Raw genomic sequence first — 15825 nt, 5'->3', positions numbered from 1 at the left:
GATAAGCATGTGGATCGGGAGCTGACATAGAATATTTCTGTCTTTAAAGTCCATAGTATTGTTGTCTTGGCAACGGTAATAAATAAACATCTCGGAGAATGAGCCAAGCCCTAAAGGAAGTAGAGCTCACTCATTTCTCCTCTATGCCTGCCTGTTCCCTTTTTATAATAATATAATAATAATCTTTATTGTCACGAGTTGGCCTATATTAACACTGCAATGACGTTACTATGAAAAGCCCCCAGTCGCCACATTCCGGGGCCTGTTCGGGTACACAGAGGGAGAATTCAGAATGTCCAATTCGCCTAACAGCACGTCTTTCGGGACTTATGGGAGGAAACCGGAGCACCCGGAGGAAACCCACGCAGCCGCAGGGAGAACGTGCAGGCTCCGCACAGACAGTGACCCAAGCCGGGAATCGAACCTGGGACCCCGGTGCTGTGAAGCAACAGTTTTTACAAGGCACTTTTACTCTTTGTGCTGAAACCAAATTATCCTGGATTTTTCAGCGACGCAGATTGTGGCCCCTATAGCTTCCTGGCCTGTTCTCACATATCCAGACAGAAACAGTGAAAGTGGGCAGCATGGTAGCACAGTGGTTAGCACAGTTTCTTCACAGCTGTAGGGTCCCAAGTTCGATTCCCGGCTTCACTGTCGGCGCAGAGCCTGCACGTTCTCTCTATGTCTGCATGGGTTTCCTCCGGGTGCTCCGGTTTCCTCCCACAGTCCAAAGATGTGCAGGTTAGGTGGAGTGACCATGATAAATTGCCCTTAGTGTCCAAAAAGATTAGGTGGGGTTACTGGGTTACGGGGATAGTGCGGAGGCATGGGGTTAGGTATGGTGCCCTTTCAAAGGGCCGGTGCAGACTTGATGGGCCAAATGGCCTCCTTCTGCACTGTAAATTCTTTTTTTTTTTAATTTAGAGTACCCAATTCATTTTTTCCATGCACCTAGCTTGCACATTTTTGGGTTGTGGGGGTGAAACCCACGCAAACACGGGGAGAATGTGCAAATTCCACACGGACAGTGACCCAGAACCATGATCGAACCTGGGACCTTGGTGCCGTGAGGCCGCAGTGCTAACCACTGAACCACCGTGCTGCCCTGCACTGTAAATTCTATGATGATTCTATGATGATCTGATTCTCTAGGGACAGGTGAAGGCGAGTGTTCTGATTTCTTATTTAAATATATTTCATTGCAATGTGAACAGTGCAGAATAACACACTCCTGAAATAAATACCTGGGATGGAAAATGTAGTATAAGGGTATGGCTCATAATAAAGGATTAATATAGGACTAAGTAGAGTATTGTCCTCACATTTGGGGGTCAGCTTGAACAGAGCTGTGTGTAGAAGCAAGCATGATGACAGCTTCTAGCTTGAAGCTTTACTGTACCTATGTGCATAGTTTCTAGTAGTTAATAAACACTTACTGTTGAAATACTTAAGACTATGAATATCTTAATAACTGAACTACGCCTGATGTCATACAACATGGTGGCAGCAAATGGAACAACTCAAAACCTCAAGGAGCCTACAGACAAAACTTTAAAGTGTGGAAAACTGAAGAAGAAAATCAAAGAAGCATTCTGGCCTGAAGAAAAATTCAAGAAGCAAAGGCACAGAGGAAAGTATGAGAGAAGTGCTCCAAAGAAGGCAGAAATTAAACATCTCACTGCAGCACAAGACTCCATTGAATCCCAGTGGAAGTCCAGCTTCAATACCCAGAGCGTGCAGAAGCAGGTCTGGTGAGGTGAGCTAAAACTGTAACATTCCCAGGCGACACAAACCCTGAAAAATATTAAATACTGCAGTGGTCATAAATTGCCTTTTAAATCGCAGTCTGAGAAACCCAATTCCTGAGTCGGCATCTGAACATGTGGCAGCCAAGCTCACTCCGAACAAAAAAAGTTAATCGCGATGAGTAGGCAGTTTAAGAAAACCCAGAAAAAGCCGAGATTCAACGCTTCTGGGACCCAAGAACGTTGGGCTAAAGTGGAGAAGACTCTAACGAGTCGATTCAACAAAATAAAAAAGCTGAAATTTGAGAATGCCATTAATGCAACAGCAAATGTGTGCAAAATTTGTGCAGAAGAGCGCTGTGGTGCCATATACAGTTTTCGGGAACCTCTTAAAGCTGGACCTGCAATTTAAACATTTTTACCATGGATCAGATAAATTTGGACTTATCCAAATTCCAGATTAACATTGTGGAGGATACATGCTTTTTTCAGTTCTGGATAAAAAGGCAGGAGATGAACAAGTTAACACACAGCTTTATTTGGTAGGCCCAATGGTCAACGATATCATTATATGGAGATGCCGGCGTCTATGATATCATAGCTAGACAAGGAATCAACAAATCATCTGCAAAATATGATAATGTTGTAAAATCATTCAATGCTTATTTTAAACTCAGAAGTCACAAAATCCTGAAAGGGTTAAATTTAATAAACATGTCCAGGAGAACCTGTCTACTCTTTTATTAATGATTTGTACAGAATGGCTGAAGCCTATGGTGACCTGAAATATGAGCTTCAAGGAGAATATTTGTAGGACTGGCGAATGACACACTCTCAGACATGTTCCAAATGAGGGCAGCATGGTGGCGCAGTGGATAGCACTGCTGCCCCACGGCCCCGAGGTCCCAGGTTCGATCCCAGCTCTGGGTCACTGTCCGTGTGGAGTTTGCACATTTTCCCCGTGTTTGCATGGGTTTCGCTCCCATGACCCAAAGATGTGCAGGCTGGGCGGGTCTAACCTTTGAGAAAGCCAGCCAGATTGTCAGACAATCTGAAATCTGTAGCATTGATTCCCTCGGCTCAGACTCTAGCTCTGAAATGTCTTCTGTCTTTGCAGAGCACAGCCAAAAACCCCTCATTGGTTAGACCCTGGGCGAGTCTATGGTCGATTCCAGCCCCACAGATCCCAGAGTCCCAACACAAATGAATTAATCAATAATTTATATAAAATCTGCGGAATATTTGGCCCCTTAACTACTCAATACATTATAGGCACCAGGTGTGAAAGCTGAACACAATAACTGTTTATTTAGAACAGGAACAAAGTTGAAATATGCAGTAATTGTAATAGAATAATGGCCAGCTAATCTACTACTCCCCACTTTTACCCTCCCACCCTCTACCTAAACACACACAGGACGGACACACACCCAGGGGGAGGAAAAGGGTAAAAATAAGAAGCATCAAGATGAAAAGAGAGAGATGATTGTCTTTGTTTCTGGTGTTGAAATCATTACAGCAATCTGCTGCCCAGGATGCAGAGTGATTGAAACCACCGGTTGGATTGCTAACGAGGAACTTCTGGAAGCAACGTTCAGTCAGAACTCCCAGGCTGTAGGGTTTCCTCCAGGAAGTCACTTTAAATTTCATTACCCTGGGGATTCATTCAAAAGAACACCTTCAGGCCAGTTTGATTCTAAATATTCTCAGTCTCACCTTCTTCCCAAGCTTCATCCATTGGTTTAAGATCAACTGGTTTCCAGACTCACCAGAATGTCCCTTAGCTTTACTGTGGAAAACAGAGTATCAGAGAAGCAGCTTCCATGAGAGGTCCATTAACTTTCAGGGAGTTCCCTCCAGCTCTGTGTTCAAGTATTAAACCTTACAGGCTGGCTAGAGAGGAAAAGCCGACTGGGTCCGTTTTCATGGAGAGAGCTCAAGCTGAGGTGTTGACCTCATGCTGGATTTTTCAAAACTGAAACCAAGATCAAACCTTCCTAGCTCTGCAGAACATTCCAGAATGGTCAGCACCAATCAGCATCGAGTATGAGCAAAGAGCCCACCAATTTCAACAGTCTGCTAGCCAAGTCCATCAAGATGTGTCATCACTAATTTCAGACCATCAGCACATCCTGCTGGAGTTTACTGTTTTAAAATTAAGGGTGCAGTTCATCTTAAAGGCATAGGTCCCATTAATTGTCCAGGTACAAAAATTGATATAGCAGAATAACAGAAATTAAAAAGATAAAGAAGAAACAGACAGGGATTAACAGGAGGATCCTTACACCAGTCAATCACTCAGATGGTTACTATGACACCTCCAGTAGGAGCTAGCAACAGGAAAAACCTCAAACTTCAGCTCCGTCATCAGTTGGGGAGGTAAATCTTAAGACCACCGAGCAGATGCTGAAATCCCCAGACAGCATGATGGTGCCACAAACAATGTTGTTATTGGGCAGCATCCATCTGTTGATGACAGCAAACCACACAGCCAAAGGCAAAGGTGAACTTGCTACCAAGTCACACCCTCACAATAGGAAGAGCCATCTTCCAGCCTAGCATGTGTCACGGCGAGCCGTACGAAGGAAAAGGAGAAAAAGTCACGAGACACGAACACGGAGTTCATCCGCTCCAAGAAAACCATAAACCAATCACCATCTTTCACTACAATTGGGGAATTGACAAAGAGTATTTTTTTTTAAATCACTGTGGAATGTGGGCACTGTTGGCTTGGACAGTCTTTATTGCTAATCTTTAATTGTCCTTGAGAAGGCATTGATGAGCTGTCTTCTTGAACCGCTGCAGTCCATGTAGTGTAGGTACACCCACAGTGCTGTTTGGGAGGGAGTTCCAAGATTTTGACCCAACGACAGTGAAGGACCGACGATATATTTCCAAATGGCTTGGAGGGGAAATTCTGTTGCCCCTGGCTTCCTAGATGGTAGTAGTTGTGGGTTTGGAAGGTTCAGGCAAAGGAACCTTGGTGATTCCTGCAGCTTGTATATGGTACACATTTTCAATGCCAAAGAGTGGGAAAAGAGGATGAAAAGACACTCTGATGCTGGAACAATCTCCCATGCAACAAAGTTTACCTGCGGTAATAAGCCTATCACACATCCAATGTTAGTGAGAACAAAATATGTGAGGGTTATTGGGCCTCCAGACTGCCGAACCCTCCGATGCCAGAAGCATGAGGGGGGAAGATGGGATTGTAGTAATGATGTAAGTATATGTGGTAAACTGGGATGAGTTGTAATCATATTGGATAGAGGCTTGGGGGGGAGGTGTAGTGTAAGGATCTGGCACTTAAAGGTCAATGTGAGACTGAGTACAATACCACCGACACAGTGATGTAAGAGAACACGCGACCTGCATCCAGGAGTCAGTGTAACGTTGGACAGAGCTGTGTGTAGAATCAAGCATGGAGGCAGTCCTACCTTTACACATAAAGGGAAGGCTGTGGCCGAGAGGTATTGTCACTGTACTAATAATCCAGTATTCCAGGTAATGCTCTGGGGATCCAGGTTCAAATCCTACCATGACAGGTAGTGAAATTTGAATTCTACAAAAAAAAACTAAACAAACCATGAAACCATTATCATAAAAATCCATTAGGTTCTCTTATGTGCTGTAGGGAAGGAAATCTTCCCTCTTTACCTGGTCTGGCCACATGTGACTCCAAACCCACAGCAATGTGGCTGACTCTTAAATGCCACTCAGTTTAAGGGCATTTAGGGATGGGCAATAAATGCTGGCCCAGCCAACAATGCCTGAATGAATGTTTAAAAATGTAGTTAATAAATACCACCTAAGAGCATAAATACCTTAATAAGACCAACCGAACTGCACCCAACACCTTACAAACCTTACAGAAAATATACTGAACATGGATTAAAGTAGATCTGTCTGTCAACCAGGGTGAACTCTGAAAAGCTCTCAGTCAGGACTTTTAGGAATCACGGCACTCTTCAAACTTGATCGTAAAGCAGAGCAGAACAATTTCTGAAAAGTTAGGAAAAGTTTTGCTTTACAGAGTTCCAAACTCCTGATATGAAACCCGATTGCATAAGGATCTCGGTTGGATGTACAGAGTTTTAAAACCTGGGTTTCAAAGCTTTGTTACATTCATGCCACCATTTTATTCCATTTGGGTTGCATCAATAATGGCCAATGGTGCTTCTGTCATCAGTTGCAATTCACTCCTTGAGCTCCATTTCCATCCGACCGTCCGTCTGTCTATTTATCTACACTTTTACTACATTTGCATATTTGTTACATTAAAATACTGTATAACTGTGAATCGTTATAATCATCTGTCATTATATATGGATCTCCCAATTATTTATCTATCTGCCCACCTACCCGCTCATCCGTTTAGTATTTCCTGTGTTGGGTATTGTGAGTGTAGTGTCTGGTCTGATCATTTATCAGACTTCTCTTGAGAGAGAATTTCATATATTTGTACTCCTGCCTTGCAGTTTTGCTTGTCAGAAGATATCATATCTGTCACATCTTTCCAATATTTTCCCCACCAACAAAATCTCCTCAATTACCCGGCATCATAAATTATTCTGACAGTCTGTGTAACAACTTCTCGCCCACCATTCTTCTGACCCATAAGAATAAAACTGAGAGAGCAAAATTGGTATCACTTTAACGGATGACAAGTTGAACACCAAAGCTAATAATATAACTGGGTGTGAGAGATAATTAATAACAGAAAGGATTGATGTAATGGGAAGTGAACGTTAAAATCTAACAAAATTGTTTAATGGCCTCTGTCTTGTTCCCAAAATTATTGGACAAATATCCAGCAAAACACCATGATGACAGTAGAACATTTAAACAAATGGCAGTGGGCAATATTGACAAGGCCATATTAATTGTCCATCCCCAGTGGAGGGAGGGATGGAATCAAAAAAGAAACCAGGGATGCAGAGGAGGGGGCATGAAATAATATTGGCAAGAAAATCAAGGTGAAGCCAAAAATACTTTATCAGTACATTCAGATTAAGAGGATAACTAAGTCCATTAAAGACCAAAAAGGTGTGGAGTAAGATGTGGGTAAGATTCTTTCTGTCTGTCTCCACAAAAGAGGGGGTGATACACACATTGCAGTCAGGGAGGAGTGTAAAGTATTTGGATTTGATAAACACAGGGAGTGAGGAAGCATTAAGGTGATCTTTGAAAGTGGATAAATCGCCAGGGCTTGTTGAAACATACCCTAGGCTGTTAAACAAAGCGAGGGAAAAAATAACAGAGGGCCTGACCATTGTTTTCCAAACCTCACTGTATAAATGTAAGCGGCTCGGAGCTGGGCATGCTGGGGGAATCGTGGGAGAAACCCAATCGGGCTTTGCGTGTCACTCGACTCGCGGCACCTGGCGCGATTTGAATCACAAGGCATGATCCCGGTAATTATATTTAAATATGCGCGGCCATCATGGCGCCCCATTACCCGGCGCCCGCCAGTCACTGGCCACACGGTGAGGCATCAACCGGGTGCCGATTACTACTAGTTTTCACAAATGGAGATCAGTTGTGATGGCCACTTGAGGGTTTGGAGGTCATTGGAGACGCCCAGAGGGCCAGAGACAGGGCAGGGTAGCATCCTGGCACACCCACTGGCACCCGGAAACTATAGTAGTGCCAACTGGGCACCTGATTGGCACTGCCAGGGTGTCATGGCACTGCTTGAGTGCAAGGCTGGCAGCGCCAGGGTGCTCACGTGCCATGTTGGCACAGCCAAGGGTTCAGACCTGAGGGGCTCCATGACTTGAAAGAGGGGGTGGGGAAGTATGAGGGCGGGGGGTGAAGAGTGTACGAAGGGGCATCATAAAGGTTCAGGGGGTGAAGGGGGTCATGAAAGGGAGGGTCTGAAAGGGGGTTCGGGGGCTTCTAAAGGGGGGGGGTCCTCAGCTACCCCATAACGGAGTGTCCTCATTTAGGGGAGTGTGGGGTAATGCCCATGTGTGTGGTGGGTGGCATTGTCCATGGGTGGAGGGTGTGCTGCAATCCAAAAATGATGGGAAGAAAAGGTGCCATGGACACATTTGATGAGGAGGATTCCAGTCATTCCTTAAAGCCAGTCAGACACCAGCAGACCTAAATACTTTGACCTTTCTCAGCTCAATTCGGAGAAAAACATTCATGCTGCTACAGAATTTAGCACACCCAGCTAAACGTGGAGACCAGTCATATGATGAGTTAATGATTGTTTTGCATGAACAATTCTCTCCTCGTCCACTATTCATAGCTGAAAGATTCTGCTTTCACTGTCGTACACAGGAGGAAGGGAAAAATGTTTCACAATCTGTTGCATCACTGTGAAAGTTAGGAAAGTACCGAGAATGTGGCCAGACTTTGGATGATACACTTTACAACCGATTTGTGGCCTCAGGAATGAAGCCAACCAAATAAATTGTTGGCTGAAGGTGATTAACTCTAAAATATGCAGTAGAAATCACAATGCCTTTGGAACTTGTTACGAGAGAAGCTTCACTAGTTGGATTTTGAACTAAAGTCCATAAGATGGAGCTTGTGAGAAGGAGGTCCATCAAGAACCTACCATATCATCGCTGCAACCACGTGGAACATATGGCTGGAGAGTGTTGAAGCAAGGAGAACACCTGCAAAAATTGTGGTAAAGTTGGTCACATTGCCAAGGTATGTTGGTCACGCCAACCTTCATCAACTCAAACAGAAGGATGCGGGGGGATTTTATAGAAACATATAAAATTATGAAGGGAATAGATAGAATAGATGCGGGCAGGTTGTTTCCACTGGCAGATGAAAGAAGAACTAGGGGGCATAGCCTCAAAAGAAGGGGAAGTAGATTTAGGACTGAGTTTAGGAGGAACTTCTTCAACCAAAGGGTTGTGAATCTATGGAATTCCTTGCCCAGCGAAGCAGTTGAGGCTCCTTCATTAAATATTTTAAAGATAAAGATAGGTCGTTTTTTGAAGAATAAAGAGATTAAGGGTTATAGTGTTCGGGCCGGAAAGTGGAGCCGAGTCCACAAAAGATCAGCCATGATCTCATTGAATAGCGGAGCAGCCTCGAGGGGCCAGATGGCCTACTCCTGCTCCTAGTTTTTATGTTCTTATGTTCAAACAATGTGTGCCAAGAAAAATGCTGTGAAGTCTACAGGGTGAGTTTACCAGTTCAGTGATCCAACTGAAGACTCACAGAGTGCCAAAGTGTGAACTCAGTTTATGGAATTTTATCTCAGCATTCTAGCAGTACAAGGGGACCAACAATGATTTGGGGCCTATTCAAAATTAGATGGGAACACCAATAAAATGGAAGTGGATATGGAAGCTGCGGTATCACTCATACCTGAATCGATATACTGTCAAAAGTCAAGTATTTGCCATTACAGCTATCATATGTGGTCTTGGGGATATGTACCTAGGAGATTGTGCTGTTAGGGCTTCATCAACGTGACTGTGGATGTTAATGAGCAGTAAGTGGAGTTGCTTCTTCAAGGAAACTTTCCAGTAATGTTTGGGTTATCTTGGTTAAAGAAGATTAAGCTAAAGTGGGCCAGCGTGAAACAAATTGTTGATTCTACGAACAATCTTCAACCACTTTTGAGAAAGTATACGAACGCATTCAAGGAATCACTTGGATCCATGACTGGGATCAAGATAAAGGCAAACAGCGTTCCCACGTGTTTGAAAGCATGTATCAGACCCCATGCCATTTGAACTAAAGTGAAAGAAGAACTCAGGAGGTTATTGAAGACAGGAGACTTGAGCCTGTCATTACCAGTGATTGGGCAAGCCCAATTGTCCCAGAAGGATAGTTCAGTATGAATATGTGGGGATATCAAAATGGATATTAACCCTGTATTCTTGCAAGGCTGCAACTACATAATCTCAGGGTCAAGAAAGAGACGTAAGAATTTTAAAAACATATTCGCTACCTTGGTCACAGCATTGACCAAAACGGTCTTCGTAAAGTACCTAAGAAGATGTCGGAGATCCTGCAGAATGTGACTCAGTTAAGGTCATTTCTAGAATTATTAAATGACTAAGGAAAGTTCGTACCACACTTAGTGACAAGGCTGAAGCCTTTACAGATGTTGCCTTGTAACAAACAAGCTTGGCTCTGGACGAATGATTGTGAGGGTGCTTACCAAAATGTCAAAACAAATCACAGGAATCGGAGTTATTGGCCTATTGTAACCCAAAACTGAAGCTGCAGCTTGTTTGCAACGTATCACCCTATGGGGTTGGAGCAGTTGTCTCAAATATAATGCCTTCAGGCGAAGAACGGCCAATAACATTCACTTCCTGGACATTGACTAGCGCTGAGTCCAACTATGCTCAACTTGAGAAAGAGGCTCTCAGCATTATTTTTGGTATTTGAATGTTTCATCATTATTTATTTGCCCGTCAATTTACTCAATTGTCTGACAGTCGCCCCTTAACAATAAATGTTGGGCCTTCGCTCGCAGCTGGTAATTACAATGTTGGACGTTAATCTTGTCAGCGCACGATTAGGTCATCAAATATAGTAGGTCTGAACAGCATGCGGATGCTTTGTCTAAATGGCTGCTGCAGGAACAAGACTAAGTTCATGAATCGGATGAACATGTCAACAATTCTATCTGTCTCATGTTGAAAATGTTCCAATAAAATCTTCTCAGGTGCGACAATTTACCCGAACAGATCCGGTGATGCGGAAGGTGTTGGACATGATTCGAAAAGGTACTCTAACACAAGAGTACAGGAAGAATCCAGACAGTACAAAATGGGGTATTGTTATGGGGTATTAACGTAATCATTCTGCCATGTCTATGAAATAGAATCCTGGAACAGCTGCACGAGGATCATTCCGGTGTAGTTTGAATTAAAGAATTGGTGAGAAGCTACTTCTGGTGGCCCAGGTTGGTTGCACTAATAGAGGAGAAGATGGAGTTATGCTAATCCTGCATTACGTTGAGGAATATGCCTCCACTTCAATCCTTGCACCCATGGGAATGGCCTACTAGGCCATTGCAAAGAATCCTTATCGATTATGCGGGACCAGTCAAAGGACACATGTTTTCATCATGGTTGACTTGTAGTCAAAGCAAGCCATTGGACGCGCCTGGATGGTCGGGGACAGAACAGGCTGGTACCCTGGCACTCCACTGGCACCTGGGCACTGCCAGCCTGACACCATGGCAGTGCCACCCAGGCACCCTGACAGTCTGAACCCAGCACTGCCAGGATTCCTGTGTGGCATTGCCAGGGTCCCAGGCTGGCAGTAGCAAGGTGCCCAGGTGCCAGGTTCACACTGCCAGGGCTCAGGCCCGGCAGGGAGGGGGGGGGGGGGGGGGGGGGGTGGGTGGGGAGAGGGATGGGGGGGCCTTGCCCATTAAAGGGGGTGTGAGGGTTGTTGCACGTTTTACTATGGGCGTAAAACGCGTTTATTGGAGTGTATTAACACGCCTCCGAGTTCGACGTGTGCTTAACACTGCTAGGCTCTGTTCTATGTAATTATTTAAGCTCTGGAGTCGCCAGCTGCCGTATAGGCAACGTCACAAGTATTCCAAGGTCAAATTCAAAGTAATAAAGACGATACACCGATTAGTCAAGTTCAAACGATCAATATTTATTATACAGTTAATAATAAATACTCATGCACACACACTAAGAGACTAAGCTACAACTAAACATAAGCAAACAGAATACTTATCTAACAGGAACAGGCAAGGTCAGAGAACGAGGCCTTCGTCCTGGTTTTGTCTGCAGCCTTCAGCAAGCGTTCTGGCACTTGGGAGTCTAGTGGGCTTGGATCGCGTAGCGAGCGTTGAACTTACGGTTTCGGCGGCTGGTGCTCAACGGCTGGAGTCAGGATACCAGGTGTCAGTCGGGGCCGGAGCACAGGTTTAACAGACCGGACAACACGAGGTCCCTATCTTTTATAGGGGTTCCGTTGTCCTTCCCTCTTCTCGGGCGGGGCTCTACCTATTGGATCAATTTCTTATCGATACTGGATTAATTCCCCAATGCGAGGGGGTCTCCGTGATGGAGGGGGCGTTTCTTATGTCCTTTTGTTCGGAGGTTTCTGGTGCCTCGATGTCTGGGTCTTGATTGGAATGTGTCCATTCAGAACCAAATGTATCTATTGTGTGGGTGTTCAAGTCTGATGGCCTCATTAGCATGCAAAGCGTTTTGCCATTTGCACCTAGCTAAGGTCTTTTCACCTGAGCCCAAACTGGTTTCTGCTGCTGCAGAATGCAAACTGCTCTTTGCAGACTGCTGTTCTGGCTGAACTGTCTGTTTCTCAGCAGCCTTCCATTTTAGTTTGGCTCAGTGTCCATTTTGCGTGGCCAGCATGGCTACATTCCCTCCTTGTGATCCTCACAATCATACTATTGTGAAGGATCACCTATGTACTTTGCCTCCTTGTGTTCTGACCTCTTGCCAGTTCCTGTTCTACTCTGTTCTAAACTATGGGAAGAAGAGAAAAAAAAATTTTAACTAACATCTCTACTTGGCCCTATGTCAAAAGGGACATGCATTACTACAATTGGGAACCTCTACCTATCACTATTAACCTTAACCTTAACTTAAACATTTAATCACTCTAAACCTTAACCATTCACACCACAACATCACACTTCCCAACTCGGCAGTCGAGTATGGAACAATATAATACATGGCTGAATTTTATTTACAGAGTGTTGTAATCAGTGAGGGGTTGAGGGGTTTGGTGGAATCCGAAGATGGGGGATTGCACTCTATAGATGGGTGAGGTGCTGGAACGAGAGGCTCTCCTCTTCCATTTCCTCAACCTGAGGGTCTGCACTAGGATGGTGAGGATCGCGATCACCAACAGTGATTCGATTATGTAGGACATGGAGTACCACGTCATGAATTTAGTACACCAGGTCTGAACCTCGCTGATCAGAGCTGAGCACTGGGGGTTTGCTGTAATGGAAACATTTACGGTGGGGGTTGTGGGGGAAACGTGTCTTGTTTCCACACATATACATATGACATTAAACAGTAATAAGTGGGCTTCCATCATCTTTTGTTGTTCTTCTTCTTTCTCTTCCTTCTTCCTCCGGTATTGACAATCCTGGCTTCGACCTCTGTCTCGTCCTTTGAAACCTTTGGGATCAAGCACAGTATCTGTCAATACACAGTTTAAGACCTTTACTTGTTAGTGCATCTGTCTTTCAAATCCCAATTGACCCTTTAAAATGACTGGCTAAGTCACACCCTGTGACTCCCCTCATTTTTTTTTCAAAAAGCGAATTTAAAGACCAGCATACACCTAACAATCCTTCCTTCTGCGAGCCGTCTCGCAGGCTTTGCTGATTTACCATCCGAATGTTCCCGGATGTAAATAGCATGTGGGATGGCGGCCGAAGGGCTACCTAACCTAAAATGAAAACAAACTTGGAAATAAACATCCGAATGAGTTGCGTATGGGCCGCTACGGGTACGAGTTGGATGGGATCCCCGGGTAGGGCGTGCTGTGCCATACCCGAGCTTGGCTGACCAAGGGTTGGTTCTCAGACAGGGCGGGTCCTCAGTGCCGTTTGTCCACTGCCTGAGTAACCTGGAAAAAACGGGTACGAATGTGTTTACCATGACTTGCAGCCTCTATTTCGCCGAATAGAGGGGCACCTAAAAAAGAAACCAAGGGAGCCAAGATGCTCCAACTGAGGACATCACTGAAGTTCTCAGAGATATCTGCAGATATACTATTTGGCGTGTGGCCTTACAACTTTGGAAAAGATCTCCAATCAAACCGAAGTTCTCAGAAGTATCTGCGGACAAACTAACGTGCATGTGAGGTGGTCACAATCTTTTCAGCTGAAAAGAAGATGTCCATCCTCCAGCTGAACAATGTACATTCCTGAAAACAAACAAACATAAAACGAAGACAAACATACGTGCAGGTTCCATCAGTGGTGGCGTGGGGCTGTGAAAAGCTGTTTAAATTTAAACACTGAACATTTAACAAACACATACAAACAAACATGCAACGAATATCGTACAGGTTCCATCAGAACAAAGGATACTGTAAATTACATTTGGCTGGGGGGTGTAACTAGCATACGGAGCCAGTGCAGTGCGACCGAAGAAGAGGGGAAGGAGAGAAACAAAAATGAACTGGCATTGCTGAGGTATCCCTGCCATGAGAAGTGGTGGGTAAGCACTCATAGTTTGCATGGGGAAGCTGGGACCTTGTGGCTGCTGTGGGTGGTGTTCTCTTTCATATCTGGGGGCGGGTCTAGCTGGTGCTGGGTGTCTCCTGCAATCTCGGGAGAAGTGTCCTGGCTGCCCACAGTTGTAACATGACCCCTGAGGCACATAAGGCGGAGCAGGCACTCTGGTGCATTGTTCCCTTGTGTACTGTTCCCTGAGTGGGGGGTCTGGGCTGTTGGTTTCATTGCTGCTTCGGGGGGCATTGGTGGGCTGATTCTGTTGCTGTTTCGGGGGGGCTTGACATTCTCGAGCGTAATGTCCTAATTGTCCACAGTTAAAACATTCCTTTGACTTGATCTGCTGTGGGCTGTTCCTTCCCTCATTTACACATGCGGGGTTTTGATGTGTTTTAACTGGATTCATGTCTGCATCTGCCTGCTCTTCGGGATTTATAAATGCTGTTTTATTGTGGACGGATTGCTGCCAAATGCGGGACAATCTTTTCAAGACCCATTTTTCATTATGGGCCTTCTCTGAGGGGTCATAATTGTTGCAAGCGCTCTGTCCTGCTTCTGTTGCGTGTGAGATAATTGTGCGCGTCCACTTAACCATGTTTTCGCGGGTTAAATGCGCTCTATCTAGCTGTCCGAAAACTGCGCTGAAATGAATCCACAGCCTTCCTGCGAATGCTGTGGGGTGTTCGGATCTCTTCTGCCTGCACTTATTCAATCCTTCTACGGGGTCACCTCTATTGTACCCGATGGCATCTAAAATGGCAGTGTGCATCTCCTCTAGGCTGCCTCCTGCCACGTTCTGTGGGTCGGGGAGGGCTGCTACTACGCTCTGGTCTAAGCTCAGCACGGTGAGCTTAACCTGCTCTCTCTCATCCAGGCCGTACATGGTAGCCTGCTGTTTTACTTTAGCGAAGAACTGGTGGGGGTCTGCGGTGGGGAGGAACGGAGTGATCTTTTCACAAGCGTCCCTTAGCTGGGTTACTGTTAACGGGGTGGTGTAAGTTATGTCTGGGGCGCCTTCTGATTCGGCTTTCCTCTGTGTGGTTACGGGATTCATGGGTGCGGTTATGGTCTGAGCTGTGGGGGGTTGGGGTGCCTGTCGTTTCTGCTGAGCTGCGGGCGCACATGTTCCCTGAACATAACGCTGCGCTGTGTCGCTTAATTCCTGCCAATCTGGGGCGTTTTCCCCATCTAACTGAGCTCCAAAGGTGCTTTGGAAGCCATTCTGCACCGAAAGCAGAGATTGCAGTTCCGCAATCTGTTTTCTGCATTTCGCGTGGTCAACTGTGCTTTGTCTTTGTTCGGTTGTTGCAGCATGGAGTGCTCTCAAAGCTGCTTTGAGATCGGAGCATTGCCTCTGCAATGTCTCCACCTGCTTTTCCGATTCCTGTCTTATCAGAACGGCACGTTGCACGTCCTGATAGGCTTTCTCATACTGGGTCTGGGAACTGTTCAGATGAGCTAGACAAGACTGGTGAGCCCTCTTGGCATCATCCACCTCTCTATCCTTCTCTGCCAACTTCCCTTTAAGATCCAGGTTTTCTTTCTCGATGTCCCTGACATCGACCTTACTCATTCGGTTCCTTTCCTCTAAATCTGCCCGGAGCGTCCTGATGACCTCCTCTGCGCCTCGCAACTGTGCCAAGCAGGACACAATCGCCATCGGCTTGCGTGCTTTACCTAAACTCTTTTTGTGTATCTGAGAGAGGTTCTCCCACCAAGTATGACCTATACTTCCGGGACCTGTCTCCTCATTTGCACAAAACTCTTTCCAAAGGGGCCATCCCTTTCCTTGTAAATATTTGCGGAGTTCCAGCTCCCACGTGGGACACTGGCCTACCCTGCTACTGCTGCTGGTCGCTGCGACCACAAACCTTTCTGGGTCCATCAGACGTTCCATTGCCTGCATGG

This window comes from Scyliorhinus canicula, chromosome 5, assembly GCF_902713615.1.
Source record: "Scyliorhinus canicula chromosome 5, sScyCan1.1, whole genome shotgun sequence".
In the NCBI taxonomy this organism is placed as follows: domain Eukaryota; kingdom Metazoa; phylum Chordata; class Chondrichthyes; order Carcharhiniformes; family Scyliorhinidae; genus Scyliorhinus; species Scyliorhinus canicula.
Note: the sequence above shows the minus strand (reverse complement) of the source record.